At 48.1% G+C, this 26,265-nt stretch overlaps 1 pseudogene across 1 annotated transcript in view; it reads left to right on the forward strand.

The window, feature by feature from the left end:
- The window catches only part of LOC311120293 (alpha-2-macroglobulin-like), a 41,259-nt pseudogene that overhangs the window by 7,179 nt on the left and 7,815 nt on the right, over positions 1 to 26,265 (forward strand). The window contains exons 5-17 of the transcript in view: positions 6,310 to 6,459; positions 7,169 to 7,321; positions 7,536 to 7,623; positions 7,825 to 8,017; positions 17,133 to 17,381; positions 17,552 to 17,678; positions 17,807 to 17,928; positions 18,022 to 18,073; positions 19,235 to 19,318; positions 19,460 to 19,636; positions 20,177 to 20,252; positions 20,474 to 20,630; positions 20,778 to 20,852. The product of the transcript in view is annotated as an alpha-2-macroglobulin-like (transcript). The remainder of the gene's footprint in view (positions 1 to 6,309; positions 6,460 to 7,168; positions 7,322 to 7,535; positions 7,624 to 7,824; positions 8,018 to 17,132; positions 17,382 to 17,551; positions 17,679 to 17,806; positions 17,929 to 18,021; positions 18,074 to 19,234; positions 19,319 to 19,459; positions 19,637 to 20,176; positions 20,253 to 20,473; positions 20,631 to 20,777; positions 20,853 to 26,265) is intronic.

A 26,265-nucleotide genomic window follows, 5' to 3' on the forward strand; every position in this document is an offset into this window, starting at 1 on the left:
GCCAGCTGGGCACCGGTGAGTGCTGCGCAGAGCTCGAGTCTTGGCATTGACTGTTGTCGTTTCGGGGCCACTCTTGATCTTGCTGCAAGGAATGCCACTTGGATCCGTCCCTTGGTGTCTTCAGTATGGAGGTACGCAACGGCACCGTACGCACGTTCTGAGGCATCACTGAAGACGTGAACACTTCTTACATTTTACATTTTAGTCATTTAGCAGACGCTCTTATCCAGAGCAACTTGGAGTTAGTGAGTGCATACATTATTATTTTATATATATTTTTTCATTCTTGTGCTGGTTGGGAGATCCATGTCGGTGCTGACGTAACACCTTGGTAGTGTGACCTGAGAGCTGTGGAAGTTCGTTCTCCCAAATAAGCCACGCTTGGAGAAGATCTTCAGGTAGGTCTGGGGCATCCCACCCTCTTTTCTTATCCCAGAGCCTCTGGACCACAACCTTGGCCGTGTGGTGTATGGAACGATGAAGCCAAGTGGATCGTACTGGCTGGCAAGGATCCGATATATGTTGCGCATGGTGGGTTCAACTTTCTCCATGTGACCGTGCTTATAGCCAAGAGTGTCAGACAGACATTGCCATCGTAATCCAAGGGTGCGCTCTTGGCAAGAAGGTGCTTCAACTTGTCCACCAGTTTCTTGGCTTCATCTGCAGAGGGGAGACTTTGTAGACAGTTGTCTACATAGAAACAGCATTATACAGAGAAGTGCACATCTTCTTTGGGCTCACTGTGGTTAAACGCAAGCTTCCGAAGGGCAACCGTGGTGCAGCAGGGGCTACATGTCGTCCCAAAGGGAAGAACCTGCCACTCATAGACCTCAGGGTAATCATCATGGTTTAGCTTCCAAGGGACGAAGTTTCTTCTTCCACGAAAGGGGAGTGGCGTACCTTTGAACCCTGTCCATTTCGACCCTGACTGTCTTCTCCTCCAGTAGATGCATGGATTCTACATCTTGTTTGGACCATGTGACGAGCTTCTCACTCCTGTATGGTAGCGTATCCAACTGCCAGAGCATCTCTACATGGCTGAAGAGCTCTGCAGATGGAGAGACGAGGGATGTATGAAGGAACTTTTAAGGGTCCATCTGAGCTAAGTTTTGATGGCGGCAGGTCCGCCAGGGGGACCCAAACGCACTGGCTCTTACGGGGTGATTAGATGGGGAATGTCTGATCCGATGAGCAGTAGCGGCTGTGCCTGATCCAGCGGTTGAAGGGAAAGGACTTTGAGGTGCCGATACCTTTCCTGAAGGGCTTTGACAGGGTAGGTATGCGGTGCAAGGCACAACTATTCAGCTGTGAAGGCTCTGTGGATGTCAAAGGATTGGTTGAGTAACAGGGGCCACAGAGAATGACAAAGAAGCTCCATGGATGACTCAAATATCTTGACGCACCGTACGAAGTGCCAAGTCCTCAGGATTGCCTTGGAGGCCTAGCTGCTCTGCTGCTTCGTGTAGAAGTATAGTGCGCTCCGACCCATCGTCCAACAGGGCGTACGTGTCAAGTGACTTGTTGCCGCTCTGCAAGATGACTCAACTCATCTTCAGCAACACCTTACTGCTGCCGGAAGGTCGATCAACGTAGAGGGTCTCTGCAGTGGAGCTCACCAGGCCTCTGTTGGCGCCTTTGTGCTGGTGGTCTTCATAGTGTTCGTGCTAGCGTTCTTTGTAGCAGTCCGACTAGTGTTGACCTCGTGGAGAATCTCAAGATGCTTCTTCTCGCACTTCTTGCACTTAGCCTTGAGAATACACTGAGCTGCTTGGTGTTCGCGTCCACACTTCCCACATCTTTCATTTGTCTTGATCCACGATTCTTTCTGTTCTTTGGAAAGGAGCTGAAAGTCGGTGCATTGATTCATGTAATGCTGCATGGTGTTGCAGAACGACAATACTTATTTGGCTTCTCCCGTGACTTTTCCTCCGGAGATTGGTTCTGTGCAGAGACTTCGGCTTTGTCCTTTCTCTGCTCACCCCCGTGGAGGATGGTGATGGTCTTAGGGAAGGATTTGTCTTCATGTTGATCTCGGCATGAGCTAGGGTGGTCCCTGCTTTGGTCGCTACTGAACTGTGTGCCATCTACTTGTACTCTCACGTCGTACTCAAGCCACTCTGCCAGGTGAAGGAGGGTTGGAATGGGTGTCTTGATGGGGTTCACACATCTCTTGAAGCTGACTCTTAGGTTGTGTGATAACTTAGCTAAGAGGCGAGAGACATGTGATCCACACCTCAGTTCTGTCTGTCCATTACTCCCTAGCTGATCCAACATGCCAACCAAGCACATCCTCAGAGCGAATGTTCGGAATGCCTTGGTGTCACCTTTCTTGATGTTGGGGCCATCCATTAATCCTGCAATGCATTGGAGGGCAAACAGGTGGGGCTGGCCATACAGTTCTGTGAGGGACTCCATGGTGTCACTGTATGTGTACCTGCTGTTGCTGTAGGAGTTGGCAATTAGCAAAGCCTCTTCCAACTTCAGGTGGTCCAACAATATCTGAAACTTGAAGCACTCTGTTGCATCTACAGGCAGCACATTGTCGAGGGCCAACTTCAGTCTTGCAAACTCTCGTGGGTATTCATTGATGAAGTTGGGGATGGTAGGAGTTAGTCCATGGTAGGTGCACTCTCAGCTGGGTGGAGAAGGTGTGCGGTAGCGGACAGGTGAGTGCCAACGACGATCAGGTGAGTAGGCCCGGCGGCGACGGTCAGGCGAGTAGTCGCAGCAGCGATGGTCATGTGAGGGCTGACAACAACGGTCAAGTAAGTAGTCACGGCGCGACGGTCAGGTGAGTAGTCGCAGCGGTGACAGTCAGGTGTGGGCTCACGACGGCAATAAGGTGTAGGCTGACCGCAGCGTTCAGGTGAGTAGTCACGACGGTCAGGTGAGTAGTCGCGGCGGCGACAGTCAGGTGTGAGCTGACGACGGCGATCAGGTGTAGGCTGACCATAACGATTAGGTGAGTAGTCGCGGCGGTGACGGTCAGGTGTGGGCTGACGACGGCGATCAGGTGTAGGCTGACCGCAGTGGTTAGGTGAGGGCTGATGTTGGCGATCAAGTGTAGGCTGACCGCAGCGGTTAGGTGAGGGCTGACGTTGGCGATCATGTGAAGTCAGCCCTCTAGGTGGCGCAGTAGGGCTACGAGTCCTGCAATGAGAAGACGATCGGTCTCGCTGGTGCGATGGCTCACGACGGCGAGGGGTTGACTGAGTAGATGATGAGGATGAGGATGACTGGTCTGAAAAGGAGAGCCCTCTGATCCCAAGGTTTTCAATGAGCTGCTCTATCTTATCCAGCTGCCTTTGTGCCTGCAGTTTATCATCTCTGGTTGTCACCAGCTGTGCCCGCTTAGGCTGACTTTGATGATGACAATCTCTAGTCAAGGTGCGCCTGCTATGGGGGGCCGGTGAGTTGGCAACCGATGAAGGTGAGGCTCCATTCTCACTGTTGCGGGTCAGCCTGGGTAGTGACATGAACTGTTGGGGACCCATTGAAGCTGATTAATTTAGCTCTTCCGATAGCTCCATTATCTCCCTTGTCAACTTCTCAGTTTCCACTCCTATCAGCTTCAGGCATGTTATGACTGTTCTGGAAGAAGAACGGGTTTCTCTCTCATCTTGTACAGGAAGGTAGCTGCTGCTGGTCTTGTTGTGAGAGTAATTAATTCCACTCACAGTGCCCTCTGCTCGTGGTCCCTCGTTGGAGTGGTGTGTTGTTGTGTGTGTGGTGATCGTCTGCCTTGACTCGTAGCATACCTCATAGTCGACCAGACGATGTGGGGGGCGAGTCTGACGGTGGGACGAACCACAACTTGTGGAGGATCTTCTCTGGTGACTGGCATCCTTGGACTCTGTGTCACGCTCTGGCTCCGGGACTTTGTGTGTTGAGCCAGGGTGTGTTCGTTTCGTGGTGTTCGTGTTTGGTTGTGTATTGACCGTCGACTGTCACGTCGTTGTTTTGATCGGGTGATCATTCAAATAAATAATATGTTCACATTCAACGCTGCGCCTTGGTCCTCCTCCTCTATGTATGACGATCGTGACAGAAAAACCCACCAAGATGGGACCAAGCAGCGTGTCCAGGAGCCATCGCCAGGGAGATCCCTCACAGATCTCCTTCGCCTCCTGGACTGGGTCAAGCCGAGGGAGGAAGACAAGGGCTTGACGTTATGGCAGAAGGGCGAGAAGCTGGCGAGGGATATGGAGAAGTGGTCCACGGGTAGGAGAGACGCCCCGAAAATTTTTAGGGGGGGGCTCACGACGGCGGACCAGCAGGAGGCCGCGATAGAGCGGTCCAGTGGGTTGCCGGAGAAGGCCGCCGGGTTACGGGGGCCACTGGTAGAAGAGGGGATGGAAGGTGTGGAGGCACGGCGAGAGGTACTGGCGTGTGTTGCCAGTCCGGTCCGGCCCGTTCCAGAGCCCGGTGTAGAACCAGTGGTGTGTGTCCCCAGTACGGTCCGGTCTATTCCTGCTCCCCGCATCGAACCTGCGGTGCGCGTCGCCAGCCCAGTCCGGCCCATTCCTGCTCCCCGCATCAAGTCTGTGGTGCGTCTCGTCAGCCCGGCTCTGCCCGTTCCTGCTCCCCGCACCAGGTCGGGGGTACGCATCGCCAGCCCGGTCCGGCCCATTCCTGCTCCCCGCGTCAAGTCTGTGGTGCGTCTCGTCAGCCCGGCTCTGCCCGTTCCTGCTCTCCGCGCCAAGTCTGTGGTGCGCGTCGCCAGCCCTGTCCGGCCCGTTTCTGCTCTCCGCACCAAGTCTGTGGTGCGCGTCGCCAGCCCAGTCCGGCCCATCCAAGCTCCCCGCACCAGGTCAGTGGTGCGCGTCGTCAGCCCGGTCCGGCTCAGTCCTGCTCCCCGCACCAGGTCAGTGGTGCGCGTCGTCAGCCTGGTCCAGCCCGTTCCTGCTACTCGCACCAAACCAGGGATGCGAGTCGTCAGCCTGGTCCAGCTCGTTCCTCCTACACGCACCAAGCCAGGGGCGCGTGTCGTCAGTCCGGCTCCGACCAGCGGGGCTAGACAGGACCAGTGGTACTTTGGGGGGTTGAAGAGGAGGTGGGGATCAGGGCCGGAGCCAGAACCACCGCCGAGGAGGTATGCCCACCCAGCCCTCCCTTGTTTAGCCTTATTGAGGCGCGGTCGCAGTCCGCGCCTTTAGGGGGGGTACTGTCACGCTCTGGCTCCGGGACTTTGTGTGTTGAGCCAGGGTGTGTTCGTTTCGTGGTGTTCGTGTTTGGTTGTGTATTGACCGTCGACTGTCACGTCGTTGTTTTGATCGGGTGATCATTCAAATAAATAATATGTTCACATTCAACGCTGCGCCTTGGTCCTCCTCCTCTATGTATGACGATCGTGACACTCTGGCAGTTACTGCATCCTGCTCATAAGGACCATGAAAAATATGGGTTGTTTATGAATTCGAAGGACCAATAAAAAGGGATAAAAAACCTAGGTGCTGGATTTTAGGCCAGTAGCAACCACCACAGGGTGTCCGTTCAGAACACGAGGATGCAGTAGTTCCAGTTCAATGGTTTAATGAAGATCCACACACACAATTACAACACCACCCTCTCTGATACTAATTGTGGTTCTGCAAAGAAAAGGGGAGAACCTAGGCTATAGCACAGTATGGGAAAAATATGCCTACAAACTAAACAGGCTATGTGGACCCAAACAAACAACAGAGCAATGTAGAAATATCTACAAATTATAAAACATAATAAGCATGAGCGATCTACAACCGAAAATAGCCTAGCACCACAGACAAATGCTAACAAATGCTAATCGCTAATATGCATGCTAAATAGTAATGCATTCCGGATGACAATGCTAATGCTAACGCTAGCGGGAGTACGCGAGCTAGCTAGCTACCAAGTTTAACACAAATGGTACATATTTACAACAGACACTGTTTAGCTCCAAACAACAAGACATCAGGATTTTGGGACTTACATTTAGCTGCACCTTCAATAAAACATCAGAAAGAAAAGCAATTTGTTCTAAGGAGGTAGAATAAGAGAAGAGAAAAATTGGTTGTCATCAGAATGGAAACTGCAGACTGTCTGAGGCCCTGGCTGGTCAGGTATTATGCTAAGTCCCGGGGGAAAGGCTGCTGATTGGCTGATACAATTATGATGATTGGCGTGACCTTATTTCAATAAGAAAACCAAAAGAAAGTTGGGGTTTTGGAAAGGAGATGAGCTGTCCGTTTTTACAGTGTGCATGTGTCTGTGTGTGTCATACCCTCATCACAAAGATATTGTGTACACTAAAGGTGTATCATGTACACTTGTGTATGTCATGTGTGCCAGGTGTTGGTGGAGTTCTCACCCTCAAAAGCGGTCCCAGGGGAGGAGAACACCCTGCAGCTCTCGGCCCAGCCCGGCTCCCTCTGTGGCCTCAGCACTGTGGACAAGAGTGTTCACATCATGGAGCCAGGGAAGAGGCTGGATGCTGACAAGGTAACAGAGCTCACTGAAGTGAATGTCAACGGTCATACCACCATATAAACAGCTTTTGTGGTGCTGGGAATACAAACAGCTTCAGGGGAATAAGAAGTGACTACAGCAGACTTGGAGTGGGTCTGTTCACAGTGGGCCAATGGGTGTGCTTTCATCAACTGGAAAGCATATCCCTATTGGTACTTAAAGTGGCAATATGTAACTTTTTGGGCGACCTGAATTCAACCAAATTCACATAGAAATGTGAGTAATAGATCTGCTTGAAAGCAAGTCTAAGAAGCAGTGTATCTGTTCTATGTGTGCTATTTCTATGGTCCCCGTTCTTAAGTTTTGTTTTTGCATCTTTTACTTTTGGGTTTGTACACCATCTTCAAACAGCTGAAACAACAATATTCATGGTTTTGGAAAATATATTTCACAGCGGTTTAGATAGTACAATGATTCTCTACACTATACTAGGCTATTTTGTCACATAAACTGAAATTAGGTGAACTATTTGAGTTTTAGCAACCAGGAAATGGAGGAGCGATTTCTGCATAGTGTGACTTTAATAAGTTCCTATTCTGGGTTGTGTTCATCAGGGCACGGAAAGCATTTTAAAAACGTTTAGCAATGGAAAATGAAATTAGACAAGTCTAAGTAGTCACTGCCTTCTGTTTGGTGCCCAATGAACAAGGTCATTTCACGTCTCCTTATTATCCCATTCCAGATATTTGATTTGTTACCAGTCAAGGAGACAACATACATTCCCTACGAGCTTGAAGATCCAGTAGCATGTTTACGTGTAAGACCAAGGAGATATGTAATGCCATACCCAGATGGACAAACTGAGGAGAAAAAGGAACCTTATTAAGTTTTTCAGGCACCTTCTGCCTTGTTTTCTCTTAACTTGAAGCCTCTTTTCCTCTCTCTCGTAAGAATCATTTACCAAACTGTTACCGTGCATTCATCTTCTTAAATTATACATTGCTAAAATAGCCTGTTTGAGGCAACAACAAAAAAACATAGAATAGAAAAATAAAACTGAGACAATCATTAATATTGAGCTCTCTTGTTTGTGATTCTTACATTTCTAGAAACTGGGACTGAAGCTGGCAACTAATCTGGTTCTAAGAGTACCTTCCTGCCTAAGTTATAAGGGGAACCAGTACCATCGATCCTATGGTGAGATGTCCTCCTTAACACCGCTTACTCTCGTCATTGCCAGAAGTCTTTGTTGAATCTTGGAAAATGTATGGTTTTTGTTATTCTAACATAGCCTGGTTAAACCAGTCTGAACGCTGCATGCATCACCAGTGAGCGCAGCATTCGGTCTGGTTTGACCAGGCTGATTCTAACACGAGAATAATGACTGTTTTGTTTTAGTAATACCCTACAGATACTACTCCCACACTGTAGAAATGGACAGCCTTGAAACGGGTGCATCAGGTCAGGGATTTGCAGTGGTTCAAGCTGGATTACTCGATGCCGGACATGGTGCCGCTCCACCTCCGCCACCCATAGAGACGGTCCGTACGTTCTTCCCTGAGACATGGATATGGGATCTTGTGGAAGTTGGGTAAGAGCACTGCACAGTGAGGCTGTTGCCTTATAGATGGGTTGACTGACAACGTCACAAAAATAATGCGCGCGCATCATTGAGGCAGAAGGCTGTGTGATCTTATGATTCTGAACGGTCAGATAGTTAGCAACAATGACAAGAAGCTGCCATGTGGAGAATAGTCGGTGGCTCGTTTCAGCTCGTAGTATCTTATTATTGATACCATGGCTTGTTTTGAGGTGTTTTGACTCATGTCATGTCTATGCTAATATGCCAAAAATTCGCTAGCTAGCTAACCAGCAACTGTAATGATTTATTTGAGAAACAACAAGTGCTCATTGTGCAAATGTATTTATGTTTTCAATAAGCATTTGGAGGCAAAATATAGTTAACTTGTCAACAATCTAAGCCAACCCCGTCTGTTTTGCCCCATAGTTGCGTACCTGTCAGTTTTGTTGCTAAACAACCAACCCACCTATATCAAACATACATTAGTGGTCTAGATTAGGAACCTGTACCTCATTAAACTGCATTACAGAGTAGGGGAGAGTGGTGTATAATTGATAAATGTTTTACATTCAGCATCACTCTGTCAAGGGAAAGATAGTATTCTTTCTAACAAAGATATCGACATATATTTCAGGATGTTGTGTATCCCTGGAAATAATCATAATTCATGTAAACATTACAGTATTGAAAACATAGCTCGTCCCAAAGAATTGGTCTCTTGGCACAAGGGGTAAGTTAAGCTGCCTACACATTTCTGTATTGAATGAAATATTACCACTACCTTTTTAAAACCATAGCTAGGTTTCCATCTGATTGGCGACAGATTTTCATGCAAATATTTTCTACAATCCGCATAAAAACAATATGCGTATTTTCCCACCGGAGATATTTCCATCAAATTGACTATATGATGAGATTGTAATGGACAAAAGAGCGAGGTTCTTTTTATTTGTCAAATGACAGCCAAGCATCGATCATCATGTCACCAGAATAAAACCCTCAATATTTATTTAATCTGAAGCCTAATAAACTGCATGTTCTCCCGGCGAGTTGTAGTTGGAGGACCACACAACATGTCATCGCGTGATTCCAAGTTTACTTAGATATGATGGTTATTATATCAATATTTGCCCATAAAAGTGTTTCCACCACCATTTCTCGCATAATTTATTTTACTGACACAAAAAGGTCCCACCTTGTCTAGCGTATTTTTTTTGTCGACAATTGGAAATTTTTACAGACAAATGTTCTGTTTCCTTCAGGCCTGTCATGACATTTTTTATCAAACATACTTTACGCGCGCAAAAAGGTTGAATGGAAACCTGGTTCATGTCTATCTCTATTTCCCAAACACAATTCAACACAATCACAATCACTTTTTTGTCTTTTAATCGTTTTAAGCAGAATTTAACACAGGCTTAACACCTAACAAATGCTTTAAACTTTTTTTAAACACTTTTAACATAAGCCTGACCTGTTGTTACAGTGGCTTTCGAAAGTATTCACCCCCATTGGCATTTTTCATTTTTTGTTGCCTTACAACCTGGAATCAAAATTGATTTTGGGGGGGTTTGTATCCTTTGATTTACACAACATGCCTACCACTTTGAAGATGCAAAATATTTTTTGGGGTGAGACAAACAAGAAATAAGACAAAAAAACTGAAAACTTGAGCGTGCGTAACTATTCACCCTGGATTGAGGTCTGGGCTTTGACTAGGCCATTCCAAGACATTTAAATGTTTCCCGTTAAACCACTCAAGTGTTGCTTTAGCAGTATGCTTAGGGTCATTGTCCTGCTGGAAGGTGAACCTCTGTCCCAGTCTCAAATCTCTGGAAGACTGAAACAGGTTTCCCTCAAGAATGTCCCTGTATTTAGCGCCTCCATCATTCCTTCAATTCTGACCAGTTTCCCAGTCCCTGCCGATGAAAAACATCCCCACAGCATGATGCTGCCACCACCATGTTTCACTGTGGGGATGGTGTTCTCGGGGTGATGAGAGGTGTTGGGTTTGCGCCAGACATAGCTTTTTCCTTGATGGCTAAAAAGCTCAATTCTTGTCTCATCTGACCAGAGTACCTTCTTCCATATGTCTGGGGAGTCTCCCACATGCGTTTTTTTCTTTAAGCAATGGCTTTTTTCTGGCCACTCTTCCGTAAAGCCCAGCTCTGTGTAGTGTATGGCTTAAAGTGGTCCTATGGACAGATACTCCAATCTCCACTGTGCAGCTTTGCAGCTCCTTCAGGGTTATCTTTGGTCTCTTTGTTGCCTCTCTGATTAATGCCCTCCTTGCCTGGTCCGTGAGTTTTGGTGGGCGGCCCTCTCTTGGCAGGTTTGTTGTGGTGCCATATTCTTTCAATTTTCTAATAATGGATTTAATGGTGCTCCGTGAGATACTCAACGTTTCTGATAGTTTTTTACAACCCAACCCTGATCTGTACTTCTCCACAACTTTGTCCCTGACCTGTTTGGAGAGCACCTTGGTCTTCATGGTGCCGCTTGCTTGGTGGTGCCACTTGCTTAGTGGTGTTGCAGACTCTGGGGCCTTTCAGAACAGGTGTATATATACTGAGATCATGTGACAGATCATGTGACACTTAGATTGCACACAGGTGGACTTTATTTAACTAATTATGTGACTTCTGAAGGTAATTGGTTGCACCAGATCTTATTTAGGGGCTTCATAGCAAAGGGGGTGAATGCATATGCACGCACCTGTCACGACTTCCGCCGAGGCTGCCTCCACTCCTTGTTCGGACAGGTTTTGGCGTTCGTCGTCACCGGCTTACTAGCTACTGCCGATCCTATTCTCATCACTCCACTTGTCATGTCTTGTCTTGTCAATCACACACACCTGGTGCTCATTCCCCTAATTAGTATGTGTAAAAGTGCTCCCTCTGTTCCCCTTGTCTTTGTGAGTGATTGTATTTGTGAGAGCGAGTAGCTCGGTTGAGCTACTCTTCCATTTGTTATTGCCAAGGTGGAATATTTCCCTTGTGATAGTTTCGTTTTGACGCTGGGTTCGTTTTATTTATATAAACGGAATAAACTCTGTACTTCGGTGTTTTACCTCCTGCGCCTGACTCCTTCATTCACACCTCGTCACAGAATCACTCACCTGATCTGATATGGAGTCAGCAGGAGAAGACCGCATGTCTGGAGTTGTGGCAAGGGTCCAGGAGCATTCCTCGATGCTGGCCAGCTTGGGGGAAGCGATGGATTGGGTTCTTCAGGTAGTACAACGCCTGGAGAAGAGAGGACCCGATCTATCGAGACCAGCTGGTCAACCGGATCCAGCCACCAACACCCCAGCCCCTGGAGGTATCCAGATATCCCGGCCACCGGCGTTTGATGGGATAGCAGTGCGATGTAAGGGATTTCTGCTCCAACTAGAGATATATTTCTCCAGCATCAGGCCGGCGCCACTGGAGTGGGAGAAGGTATCTGTCCTCGTTTCCTGCCTTTGTGGGAGAGCCCTGGAGTGGGCCAACGCGGTGTGGAACGAGGGAGCTGCCGCATTGGAGGACTACAGGGAGTCTGCTCGCCTCTTTCGGACCGTTTTCAATCACCCGCCTGAGGCGGGGACAAGGACCACACAGGACTACGCGCTGGAGTTCCGGACGCTGGCGGCGGGGTCCTGGTGGAACGAGCGGGCCCTGATCGGCCATTTACAGTGCCACCTAAGGGAGGACGTCCGACGGGAGCTAGCCTGCCGTGATGCCATGCTATCGTTCTCCCAACTGGTGGACATGGCCATCCGGCTGGACAATCTGCTAGCAGCCAGAGGACGTCCTGGTAGGGATCTGCCCGTTCCCACTCCGGACGTCTCTGACCCCGAGCAGATGGAGCTGGGGGGAGCCGCCGGTCGAGAGAGCGCAGGAGGACAGCGACAGTGCCACTCTGGTGGCACGAAGGGACAATCCACCTCACGTCGCAGTAAACGTTCCTTTGGGTCTGGAGGCGGTAGGCAGGGTACTCACGCATCACCCCAGGTAACGAACACCCAAACTTGTTCAGGGCCCTTTGCGGCGCACTGTACCTTATCTATCTCCTTTCCCGATCACCTGGTAGTTTCCCAGTGTAAGGCGCTAGTCGATTCAGGCGCAGCTGGGAACTTTATGGACAGGGCATTTGCACGCCATCAAGGCATTTCATTGGTTCCCCTATCCATTCCACTCCCCATCAGAGCACTTGATAGTCGACCATTAGGGTCCGGGTTGGTTAAGGAGGTTACTGTACCAGTCACCATGATTACACAGGAGACGCATGTTGAGCATATCACTTTTTTGATTATTGAGTCTCCTGCTTACCCTGTAGTCTTAGGTATTGCGTGGTTAGCCCTTCACAACCCCAATTTTTCATGGCCGCAGAGGGTTCTTACGGGGTGGTGAGTGTCCGGGTAGGTATCTAGGTGTTTCCGTTGGTGCGACCACGGTGGAAAGTCCAGACGGTACCCCCACCGTGTGCATTCCCCCCGAATACCATGATCTGGCGCTTGCGTTTTTCAAGACGCAATTGACTAAATTACCACCTCATCAGGAGGGGGATTGCACGATAAACCTTCGGGTAGATGTTGTACCTCCCAGGAATCATGTGTATCCCCTGTCGCAGGCTGAAACGGAGGCTATGGAAACATACGTCACCGAGTCCCTGCGCCAGGGGTATAAACGTCCCTCCACTTCACCTGCTTCCTCGAGTTTCTTCTTTGCGAAGAAGAAAGATGGCGGTTTACGCCCGTGCATTGATTATCGACCACTGAATAAGGTGACGGTACGATTTAGTTATCCTCTTCCCCTCATTCCTTCAGTGATTGAGTCAATGCATGGGGCCCGTTTTTTCACGAAATTAGACCTCAGGAGTGCCTACAACCTGGTGCGTATTCGGGAAGGGGATGAGTGGAAAACAGCATTCAGCACAACCTCGAGGCATTATGAATACCTGGTGATGCCCTAAGAGAAGTGTGAGTTTTTCCAGCAGTCAATCTCCTTCCTCGGATACCGCATTACTACCACAGGTGTGGAGATGGAGGGAGATCGCATTTCAGCCGTGTGTAATTGGCCGACTCCAACCACGGTGAAGGAGGTGCAGCGCTTCCTTGGCTTTGCCAACTACTATCGGAGGTTTATTCGGGGCTTTGGCAAGGTTGCAGCTCCCATTAACTCCTTGTTGAAGGGTGGGCCGTCCCGGCTCCGCTGGTCTGCTGAGGCTGATTTGGCCTTCAGTAGATTGCGTGGTCTGTTCACCTCAGCCCCGGTACTGGCTCACCCCGATTCATCACTACCGTTCGTAGTGGAGGTGGATGCGTCCGAGGTAGGGATAGGCGCTGTCTTATCCCAGCACTCGGGTTTGATTTCACACTCTCATAAATTCCGGGTACGAAGAACGTGAAGGCAGACGCACTGTCTCGGCTGTATGACACAGAGGAGAGGCCCAGAGACAACACCCCCATACTCCCGGCCTCATGCATTGTGGCGCTGGTAGTATGGGCGATGGACGCATATATAGTGCAGGCATTACGCACAGATCCATCTCAACTGCAGTGTCCAGCTGGGCTGCAGTACGTGCCTGCGCTTATCCGTGATCGTATGATCTACTGGGCACACACGGCACCCTCCTCTGGTCATCCAGGTATCGGTCGTACAATGCGCTGCCTGACCGAGAAGTACTGGTGGCCTTCCTTGGCTAAGGACGTGAGGGTGTATGTTTCCTCCTGCTCATTGTGCAACCAGAGTAAGGCACCTAGGCACCTCCCAGCGGGTAAGCTACAACCTTTACCAGTTCCACAACGACCATGGTCTCAACTTAGTATTGATTTTCTTACTGATCTTCCCCTCTCCCAAGGTAACACCACTATCCTGGTTGTTGTGGATCTCTTTTCGAAGTCCTGCCACCTCCTTCGTCTGCCCTGTCTTCCCACGGCCCTACAAACTGCGGAGGCTCTGTTTACGGAGGCTCTGTTTACTCACGTCTTCTGGCACTACGGGGTACCAGAGGATATAGTATCCGACCGAGGTCCCCAGTTCACGTCTAGAATCTGTAAGGCGTTCATGGAACGTCTGGGGGTCTCACTCAGCCTGACCTCTGGATTTCACCCCGAGAGTAATGGGCCGGTGGAAAGGGTGAATCAAGATGTGGGTAGGTACCTGCGGACCTACTATCAGGACCGACCGGGGGAGTGGTCGTGTTCCTGCCATGGGCAGAATACGCTCAGAACTCTCTCCGCCACTCCTCCACTAACCTAACACCCTTCCAATGTGTTTTGGGTTACCAACCGCTCCTGGCACCGTGGCACCAGAGCCAGACCGATGCTCCTGCGGTGGATGACTGGTTTCGGTGCGCGGAGGAGACTTGGGACGCTTCCCACATTCGCCTCCAGCGCGCCGTGCATCGTCAGAAGGCGAACGCTGACCGCCACCGCAGGGAGGCCCCGGGGGATCAGGTCTGGCTCTCGACCCGGAATATACCCCTCTGTCTGCCCTGCTGGAAGCTGAGCCCGCGGTTTGTGGGGCCGTTTAAAGTCCTGAGGAGGATAAACGAGGTTACATACAGGTTGTTACTCCCCCCTGATTACCGTATTAACCCCTCGTTTCATGTGTCCCTCTTCAGGCCAGTTGTAGCTGGTCCGCTCCAGGAGTCTGAGGTACGGGAGGTTCCTCCACCTCCTCTGGACATCGAGGGGGCCCCGGCGTAATCGGTCCATTCCATACTGGATTCGAGGCATCGGGTGGGGGGCCTTCAATATCTTGTAAAGTGGGAGGGGTACGGTCCGGAGGAACGGTGTTGGGTCCCAAGGAGGGACATCCTCGAACCCTCCCTGTTGAGGGATTTCCACCGTCACCATCCGACTCGCCCTGCTCCGCGTCCTCCTGGCCGTCCCCGAGGCCGGGGTCGGCGCACTGCTGGAGCCGCGCGTCAAGGAGGGGGTACTGTCACGACTTCCGCCGAGGCTGCCTCCCCTCCTTGTTCGGGCAGGTTTCGGCGTTCGTCGTCACTGGCTTACTAGCTACTGCCGATCCCATTCTCATCAATCCACTTGTCATGTCTTGTCTTGTCAATCACACACACCTGGTGCTCATTCCCCTAATTAGTATGTGTATAAGTGTTCCCTCTGATCCCCTTGTCTTTGTGAGTGATTGTATTTGTGAGAGCGAGTAGCTCGGTTGAGCTACTCTTCCATTTGTTATTGCCAAGGTGGAATTTTTTGAAACAAGTAATTTTTTTCATTTCACTTCACCAATTTGGTCTATTTTGTGTATGTCCATTACATGAAATCCAAATAAAAATCAATTTAAATTACAGGTTGTAATGCAACAAAATAGGAAAAACGCCAAGGGGGATGAATACTTTTGCAAGGCACTGTACGTCATATCCCAGCGATAATGCCTTGCATTAAGCCTGGGCAGGGTTGGGCGGATTACTTGAAAAATGTAATCCGTTACTGATTACAGTTACATGAAAAATAAAGTAATCAGGAATGTAATGGATTACTCAAAATGATTAATGTAATCCGATTGCATTTTATTACTTTTGGATTACTGTCACTTCTAACACCAGACATTTTAAAACATTTAAAAACATTAATCTAATTCAGCATTTTTTCATTTAGAAACATGAGTATTTCCAAATTGGGGACTAGTGTGCTATCTATTCTATGTGTAAGAGCATAGTCACATGGCTCCATACTAAAATGTTCAGTTGGTGGCACCAGCTAATGATTTGGTTGCACCACATTTACAGTGGGGTCACACAATATAAAAAATGTGTAGCCTCAGCGTCTTATAAAGTAATTCAAAGTATTTAATTAACAAGTGTACTAGACTACTAAAATGTTATGATTCAAGAACCAGTGATTGTCATGTATGTGGGGTTTGACAATTAGGCAATTGTTATTATTTTACTATAAAAATATTTTTCCAGAATTTTCTGATGTTTTTGTTCAATAGATATTCATTTGTCTACATATTTTTTGGCACTAATATCACATAGGCTAATTCATTTGGGGCTAATTCACCACCTGAGGAAGTGGTTAGCTAGATCGCTAACTAAATATAGGCTATAACTGATAGTTAGCCGTCTTATTGATATCTAACAGTAAGTGTAATGTATAGGCCTATGCACCCACTTTGAATGGCCTATGCACCCACCTATTTAATATTGCTTTTTGTTCAATAATTGATACAATACAGACCAGAAATCTGTGACCCTTATCTCTTGAACAGCAACAATAGTGGTTGCTTTCAATACTGTGTTTTTCCCGAAACTGCACTGCTTCAAAGCAGCAAGCAGGAACTCTGCAGTCCAGAGGACTGTCTGATTGACCAGTGGGCCAGGTGTAAATGTTTTGGAAGCCTTACCTTCAACAGAAGCCATCCATCCTTGATGGGTGATCAGCAGAACAATAACATCTCTGAGAGCATGTTAGAAATCTTGATGGCGTGCTAAATGACAGCAATGATGACAGAGTTTTATCAAATGTTCCTATTGATATTAGATTAAGTAATCCTGAATGTAATCAGCTGTTTTTAAGAATGTAGCATTCTTACAATGTTCATTCTTGTAATCAGATTACATAATCCCTGTTTTTAGCACAGACCTTATTTTTGTTTATCCAAAAACCCTACAAAAACTCCATTCATTTTCCCATAGGCTTTGTCCAACGAACCATTGAGGAGTTAGTGCCTACATAAATACACCATTACTATTGCTCTCTATTGGCTTAACCATTGGCTTAACTTACCCCAAGGCAAATATTTGGACTATATTAGCCCACACAGGTACAACGATACACGTTCATGCTAGGTTTAGGACCTCAAATTGAAGTTTATAGAGACCCCAAATGATGCATAGAACAATTTGAATTATCTACTTTGGTTTAGATACAAGGATCATGAAACCTCTAACACAATAAATTAATTTGACTTGGTGAAAATCTTTTTTTTTTACCTAACTTGCTTACCACTTTTTCCATGTGGGTTCTTCCTTTACAGGCTCCATGAAATGATGACCTCTTCCAAAATATTTGGTCAAATTATGAATTTTGTGTATGGTTTTCTAGAGACAAGTGTGGCTCAATTTTCCTATTTTCACTTAGTGGCTTTCTGTTTGAACTCTGACCTCTGTACAGGGAATCTGGAACAGCATACATGCCCCTTACAGTCCCAGACACCATCACCACCTGGGAGACAGAGGCATTCTGCCTGGCCCCTGGTGGCTTCGGTCTGGCTCCTCCGGTGGAGATCACTGTCTTCCAGCCCTTCTTCCTAGAGTTCACCCTGCCCTACTCCATCATCCGTGGAGAGCACTTTGAGCTGAAGGCCACTGTGTTCAACTACAGTTTATCTAGTCAGTCAACTACCTGTCCAAGTGCATCATGGTACGGTACTGCATCATGATCGTTTCTTGAGTTGTTTCTTAAGTTGTTTAAAATCTTGTGTTTTGTTTTGTTGCAGTTTATCTAGTCAGTGTTTATTTTTTTTTAAATGTAGATCCAGGGTATCATTCTTGGGTTTTCCATGTTTTGTTTAAATTGTTCCTATTTGGCAGGTTTCTGTGACTCCGGCTCACTCCTTAGACTACACTCTCACACCCTTGAATGATGTCCAGTACTCATCATGCTTGTGTGCCAATGGACAAAAGACCTTCAGTTGGACAATGGCACCATCTGTCCTGGGTAAGTCATCAGTCTTCATTCAACCGTTCAAACAGCAGAATGGATGTCAACCTGAGTTGTGTACTCTCAGTCACCGTATTGGATGTTGTGTAACCTGTGCTGCACTCTGTCTGTCAATGTGTGTGTAGGGGATTTGAACGTGTCCGTTAGTGCAGAGGATGTCCAGTCCCACGCTGCATGTGACAATGAAATTGTGAACGTACCAGAGAGAGGACGCATCGACACAGTCACACATAGCCTGCTGGTGAAGGTATGTAGTCTACTGCTGTGGTGAAACTTACTGCTGTACAGATACCATCTAGTGTAACTGCCTTTGACTGAAAATAATCTCCTCTCCTCTCAGGCGGAGGGAACAGAGAAGACCGACACCTACAACTGGTTGCTATGTCCAACTGGTCAGTAATGCATGAACTTTGAATGTTCAATGTAGTGAACTGAATTGTATTAATGTGATGACTGTTATTTATTGAATCAACTAACTATGTTTAATTGTCACTCGATTAAATTAATCATGTAACAATTAACTCATTAGGATTTGGGGCACCACGGAAGAAGTTGTTAATAGAGTTACCATCTCCCGAATGTAACTCTAAAATATACATATGTTTTATATCGATAACAGTCACTTATTAATCATTACCTCATATCAGTCTCATTCTGAACGTCGCATAATCCTTGGATCCGCAAGAACCCCAACCTTACTTATGAGTCAGCAATACACAAATTTGCTTAATTATTTATTTACTAGCTAACTAAATAATAACACAGAGTACATACATACTTAATACATGAGAAAAGGTCCCTAGCGGACAAACAACAGCATGACTGCTTGGTTATCAAAGGAAAGGGGGGGTAGATAAAGAAGGCGGGAGAGAGGGACAAAGAGAGTCAAACTTATCGTATAACATTTAGAAACTACGCTCCACATTAATCCGAATACTTAGCACCCTAACCACCGCACATTCTGAGAAAAATTAATGAATGTATTTACGTGTCTGTCTTTGTTTGTCGTCTCTCTGTAGAAACCAATCACTCCTATGGGGAAGGTGTTGATGAGAGCCACAGATCCACGCTTTCTGATCTAAATGTACATTTTGTTACCAAGGCTTTTTATCCTTGGGTCAAAAGGGGGTGTTCCATCACGCCAACACAATGTCTGTGCTCCCTTGGGGCGTGGTTACTGACTGGGCAAAAGTTTATATGAAAAACAATTATCGCATTAGAAGACTAAAATCACATTCCTATCTTCACCAAAATACTCTCATCTTTAATCATATATTTTATACAACATTTGGGTGTAAACTTGATAGATAGAATGTGTAAATTTTCCGAGTTACAGTTATTTATTGATACCATCCTTAATGACATCACAAAATAATAAACAATATGACATCATTGTTCTTTAGGACCCCACTGACCATTCTTAACATTCGGATGATAGAAATAATGTTCCATTGTTAGCTGATCTGAGGCCTTTGGATCCTCAGCCAGGAGAGTCATGACATCACTTTGGTTGAACTGATCATCTCCATTCATCTTATCATCTGTGTCCATAGGAGAAGCTCTGACAGAGGATGTGGAACTGCAACTCCCCAAGAATGTGGTGGATGGATCTGATCGAATGTCCCTCTCAGTCCTGGGTAAAATAAACCATTGTATTGTTTAGAGAGGCGTAGTGAATTTAGATAGGCATAGTGGTGGGAAAAGCAACCCTTCTCCAGTGATAACGCTGCTGTTTGCTATAGAGGACAGTCTTACGGAAGTCCCATGTTTCTCTGTAGGGGACATCCTGGGTCGGGCCCTCAAGAACCTGGATGGACTGTTGCAGATGCCATATGGGTGTGGAGAGCAGAATACGGCCCTCCTAGCCCCCAATATCTACATCCTGGAGTACCTGAGGAACACAGAGCAGCTCACTCCAGCAATTCGAGACAAGGCTACCAAGTTCCTCACTAGTGGTAAGAGAGTCCCACAAAATATGGATCGTATTGATTAGACACCAAACGGAAGAAAACAGGGCTGGATTTGTCCAATAAGAGCCCCTTTGTTTGTTTTCCATTGAATAATTAAAAAAAAAGTTTCACCACAGTGTGCCCTAATGACTACGACCCTGCTATCATGTAAATTATAGCGCTCCAGCATAGATGACATCACAGTGTCTTATCAACAGAGCATCACTGACCCAACACATGTAGGGACTTCCAGATGTTTCCCCACTGAAATCATTTGATCAGAGAATATTGAGGCTGCATCCCAAATGGCACCCCAAGGGTTGGGGAGTAACTGATTACAGTTTTGGACAGGCAACTAGTAACTGTAACGGATTACCTTTAGAAAGTAATCTACCCAACCCTGCCTATTCCCTAAATAGCGCACTAATTTTTTCCTGGCAAAAGTTGTGTACTTTATAGGGAATAGGGTGCCATTTGGGGCACACGGTCAGTGACTATAAAAAACACATGGTCTCTTTGTTGTTCACTCTAAAAACACGCCGACAGGTTACCAAAGGCAGCTGAACTACAAGCATTTTGATGGTGCATACAGCACATTTGGACAAGGCTCGGGCAACACTTGGTGAGTATTGTGTTTTTCACCTACTGGTAAACACATTATAACTGTGTCTGTTTCAATTAAGTATTGACCAATCAAATGGCATTGTCTCTGACAGAGACCATGGATGTGACATAAGTTAAAATAAGCTGTCATTGCATGTAATGTCAAGCTCTAAGTCATGTTTATGACAACCTTATGTGGGTATTATGACGGGACATTCAAATCAAGTTCTCTTTCCTCAGGCTGACTGCTTTTGTCTTGAGATCCTTTGGCAAAGCACAGTCTTTCATCTATATTGACCCGGCAAAAATTGAGCAAGCCAAGACTTGGTTAGAACGTCGACAAGGCAAACATGGCTGTTTCATCAGATTGGGGAAACTCTTTAATAACAGAATGAAGGTATTTATATTGATAATAAACTGATTAGAAGATGTAGTTGTATGTCTCGTCAGACCAGCCATAAAATAGTGAATGATGATTTCAACAGAATTGTATCAGGCTAAATACAGTTTATACACGTTTTAGTATTTTGACATTGTTTTGTAGGGTGGGGTGACAGATGAAGTCACACTGACGGCCTACATCACTGCTTCAATGCTGGAGCTCAACATGTCAGTGTCGGTGTCACACCCTGGCTCTGGGACTCATTATGTTGAGCCAGGGTGTGTGCATTCTATGTGTTCATGTTCTATGTTGGGTGTCTAGGTTGTCGATGTCTATGTTTGTATTGAGTGACTCCCAATCGGAGGTAACGAGTGTCAGCTGTCGGCTCGTTATCTCTGATTGGGAGCCATATTTAAACTGTGTGTCTTCACCTTGTGTTTGTGGGTTTTTGTTCCGTGACGGTATGTTTAACCGTGGACTTCATGAATCGTGTTTTGTTTTGGTTTTCGTGCTTTAATTAAATAAAGTCATGTTTATTTCACACGCTGCGCCTTGGTCTACTACTCCTTACCCAGACGATCGTGACAGAAAAAACCCACCAAAAAAGGACCAAGCAGCGTGTCCAGGAGCAAGGAGACTGGACATGGGAGGAAGCGCCGGGTAAGGAGATCGAGAGGCTGGCGATGGCCCAGGTGGGCAAATCGTGGTCCTGGGAGGACATGCTCGGGGGCAAGGGACCTTGGGGGAGGATCAAGGCCCTGGCGAGAGAGGAGCAACGGCGTCAGCAGGGCCATCGTCGGAAGGACGAGAGGCAACCCCAAAAAGTTTTTTGGGGGGGGCACATGGCTTGGGCGGCTGGGCAGCAGGAGGCTGCCACAGGGAGACGTGGAGAGAAGGCAACCGGATTACGGGAGCCATTGGCGAGTAGAGGGAGGGAAGTAGTGGAGGCACGGCGTGAGAGACTGAGGTGTGTTACCAGTCCGGTCCGGCCCGTTCCTGATCCCCGGTTAAGGCCAGTGGTGTGTGTTCCCAGTATGGACCGGCCTGTTCCTACTCCACGCACCAAGTCCACGGTGTGCGTCGCCAGCCCAGCCCGGCCTGTTCCTGCTCCACGCACAAAGCCTAAGGTGTGCGTCGACAGCCCTGTCCGGCCTGTTCCTGCTCCACGTACCAGACCTACGGTGTGCGTCGCCAGCCCAGCCCGGCCTGTTCCTGCTCCACGCACTAGACCTACGGTGTGCGTCGCCAGCCCGACCCGGCCTGTTCCTGCCACCCGCACCAAACCTACGGTGCGCGTCGCCAGCCCGGTCCGGCCTGTTCCTGCCACCCGCACCAAGTCTACGGTGCGCGTCGCCAGCCCGGTCCGGCCTGTTCCTGCCACCCGCACCAAGTCTACGGTGCGCGTCGCCAGCCCGACCCGGCCTGTTCCTGCCACCCGCACCAAGTCTACGGTGCGCGTCGCCAGCCCGACCCGGCCTGTTCCTGCCACTCGCACCAAACCTACGGTGCGCGTCGCCAGCCCGGTCCGGCCTGTTCCTGCCACTCGCACCAAACCTACGGTGCGCGTCGCCAGCCCGGTCCGGCCTGTTCCTGCCACCCGCACCAAGTCTACGGTGCGCGTCGCCAGCCCGACCCGGCCTGTTCCTGCCACTCGCACCAAACCTACGGTGCGCGTCGCCAGCCCGGTCCGGCCTGTTCCTGCCACTCGCACTAAGCCAGGGGTGCGAGAAGTCAGCCTGGTAAGGCCCGTTCCTCCTCCACGCACAAAGCCAGGGGTGCGAGAAGTCAGCCTGGTAAGGCCCGTTCCTCCTCCACGCACAAAGCCAGGGGTGCGAGAAGTCAGCCTGGTAAGGCCCGTTCCTCCTCCACGCACAAAGCCAGGGGTGCGAGTCGTCAGCCTGGTAAGGCCCGTTCCTCCTCCACGCACAAAGCCCGGGGTGCGAGTCGTCAGCCTGGTAAGGCCCGTTCCTCCTCCACGCACCAAGCCTACGGGGTGCGTCGTCAGCCCTGTCCGGCTCGTTCCTGCTCTCCGCACCAAGTCTGTGGTGCGCGTCGCCAGCCCATTCCGGTCCATTCCTGTTCCACGCACCAAGCCAGGGGCGCGTGTCGTCAGTCCGGCTCCGGCCAGCGGGGCTAGACAGGACCAGGGGTACTATGGGGGGTGTATCGGAGGGTGGTGGTCAAGGCCGGAGCCAGAACCGCCACCGAGGAGGTATGCCCGCCCAGCCCTCCCCTGTTTGGGGTTTTTGAGGCGCGGTCGCAGTCCGCGCCTTTAGGGGGGGGTACTGTCACACCCTGGCTCTGGGACTCATTATGTTGAGCCAGGGTGTGTGCATTCTATGTGTTCATGTTCTATGTTGGGTGTCTAGGTTGTCGATGTCTATGTTTGTATTGAGTGACTCCCAATCGGAGGTAACGAGTGTCAGCTGTCGGCTCGTTATCTCTGATTGGGAGCCATATTTAAACTGTGTGTCTTCACCTTGTGTTTGTGGGTTTTTGTTCCGTGACGGTATGTTTAACCGTGGACTTCATGAATCGTGTTTTGTTTTGGTTTTCGTGCTTTAATTAAATAAAGTCATGTTTATTTCACACGCTGCGCCTTGGTCTACTACTCCTTACCCAGACGATCGTGACAGTCGGTAAGTAGCATCTCCACATAACCATTGTTTCTCACTACAACAATGTCCATTACAGGCAACTGAATTAGCCTCCTATATGAAGACTGTTGTGTACCTCTTACATCAACTGTCATCTACAATGTAATGAGTTGTGTATTGTGTATTTAAAATTCACAGTTAAATAATGTTTTTCTCTCAAAGTAGCCTATGCAATAAGTATAAGAATATGTTACCATAAGCAGATCTAAATGGTATTGTGCTGTTAAAACTGAGTAGGCTTAGTTACTACTGTAAACTGAAAAACTAGAAGTGCTTCAGCATGAATGTCTGTAGCCTAGTCCCAGATCTGTTTGTATTGTCATGCAAGTATCTTTCCAAGATGGCGTAGCAGTGCGGACGTGTTTTTTTCTGTGTCCTAGTGTAAATAGCCCGTTTTTTGTCTATTTTGTATATATCTCTCAATTTTACTTTTCATTCTTTAACTAAATATACTTTCCTGCAACCCGCCTCACCCAACGTGGAAAGGATTCTATTATTTCTTTATATCTTTTATCAAGAACCTTAAGCTCAAACTAGTCTAGCTGCAACCGAATGGCTACATGCTATTAGCCACCGCTAGCGTCTTCACCATCGTCCGTGGCCTGCACTACCCACCAGCCAGCTCTAGCTCTAGCCTGGACAATTCGTCGGCCAGTCTGCACAGCGTGCTATCGACCCAGAGCATATCGGACTTTCTGCCGGAATCACTGGACCCTAGCGGTGGATCATCGAAACCAGCTAGCTGCAACCTGTTGTTGGCTAATTACCATTGCCCCTTAGCAAGCACCAGTTAGCCTTGAGCTAGCCTCGAGCCAGGCCCATCTCCCGGCTATCTACCTCTCTGTCAACCGGATGGGACCTCCTAGTGTTGACACTGATCCCCGCCGATCCAACACGACTGGTTTGCCGACGAAATCGTCTGATGTGGTTTCAACAGGCTTCCTGTTACGATGTCGACCACGAAGATCCATCTGCTAGCCCCGGCCCGCTAGCACACGCAAACTACAACTGTGCTTCCTGCTCGCTGTGCTGAAGCACCAATTTGAACTGCTCTCGGACTCACATATTGCTGTTCACTGGACCTTATGATCACTCAGCTGCACAGCTGATGCCTGCTGGACTGTTCCTTTACACGGTACCCTGTCCTGTTAATTCTGTTTAGCCTCAGTCTCAGCCCAAAATGTATCGCCATTACCAGTTGTTGTCTTAGCTCTCTCTAATAACACCTGTGATTGCTTTATGCCTCTCTCCCATGTCAATATGCCTTGCCTATTGCTGTTTGGGTTAGTTCTTATTATACAATTTCACTGTAGAACCCCAAATCCCTCTCAAACTGCCTCAAATAGTTCCTTTGTTCCACCCCCCATACACGCCGAGACCGGCTCAATCGGTGCCTCCAGTGATGCTATCTCTTTCATTGTTACGCAACGCTTAGGTTTACCTCAACTGTACTCATATCCTTCCAAATCCTTTTCTGTACATAATGCCCTGAATCTTTTCTACAACGCCCGGAAATCTGCCCCCTTTATTCTCTGTACCCAACGCACTAGAAGACCAGTTCTTAAAGCCTTTAGTCGTATCCTTATTCTACTCCTCCTCTGTTCTTCTGGTGATGTAGAGGTTAACCCAGGCCCTTCAGCCCCAAGTATCACTCCTACTCACCAGGAGCTATCATTTGTTGACTTCTGTAACCGTAAAAGCCTTGGTTTTCTGCACGTAAATATCAGAAGCCTCCTTCCTAAGTTTGAGTTATTCACTGCGTTAGCACACTCCGCCAACCTTTGATGTTCTAGCAGTGTCTGAATCCTGGCTTAGGAAGGCCACCAATAATTCTGAAATGTCCATCCCCAACTATAACATTTTCTGTCTAGATAGAACTGCCAAAGGGGGTGGAGTTGCAATCTACTGTAGAGAGCCTGCAGAGCTCTATCATACTATCCAGGTCTGTGCCCAAACAGTTTGAGGTTCTACTTCTAAAAATCCACCTTTCCAGAAATAGGTCTCTCACTGTTGCCGCTTGCTACAGACCCCCCTCAGCCCCCAGCTGTGCCCTGGACACCATATGTGAATTGATTGCCCCCCATTTATCCTCAGAGTTCGTACTGCTTGGTGACCTAAATTGGGATATGCTTAACACCCCGGCCATCCTACAATCCAAACTAGATGCCCTCAATCTCACACAAATTATCAACAAACCTACCAGGTACAACCCTAAATCCGTAAACATGGGTACCCTCATAGATATCACCCTGACTAGCTTACCCTCTAAATACACCTCCGCTGTCTTCAACCAGGATCTCAGCGATCACTGCCTTATTGCCTGCGTCCGTAACGGGTCTGCGGTCAAACGACCACCCCTCATCATGGTCAAACGCTCCCTAAAACACTTCAGCGAGCAGGCCTTCCTAATTGACCTGGCCCAGGTATCCTGGATGGATATAGATCTCATTCCGTCAGTAGAGGATGCCTGGTTGTTCTTTAAAAGTAATTTCCTCTCGATCTTAAATAAACATGCCCCATTCAAAAAATACAGAACTAAGAACAGATATAGCCCCTGGTTCTCCTCAGACTTGACTGCCCTTGACCAGCACAAAAACATCCTGTGGCGTAATGCATTAGCATCAAATAGCCCCCGCGATATGCAACTTTCAGGGAAGTTAGGAACCAATATACACAAGCAGTTAGGAAAGCAAAGGCTAACTTTTTCAAACAGAAATTTGCATCCTGTAGCACTAACTCCAAAAAGTTTTGGGACACTGTAAAGTCCATGGAGAATAAGAGCACTTCCTCCCAGTTGCCCACTGCACTGAGGCTAGGAAACACTATCACCACCGATAATCGAGAATTTCAACAAGCATTTTGCTACGGCTGGCCATGCTTTCCACCTGGCTACCACTACCCCGGCCACCAGCTCTACACCCTCCGCTGCAACTTGCCCATGCTCCCCCGCTTCTCCTTCACACAAATTCACACAGCTGATGTTCTGAAAGAGC

The sequence above is a fragment of the Coregonus lavaretus genome (assembly GCF_964263955.1).
Source record: "Coregonus lavaretus genome assembly, contig: HAP1_SCAFFOLD_1452, whole genome shotgun sequence".
Lineage (NCBI taxonomy): Eukaryota > Metazoa > Chordata > Actinopteri > Salmoniformes > Salmonidae > Coregonus > Coregonus lavaretus.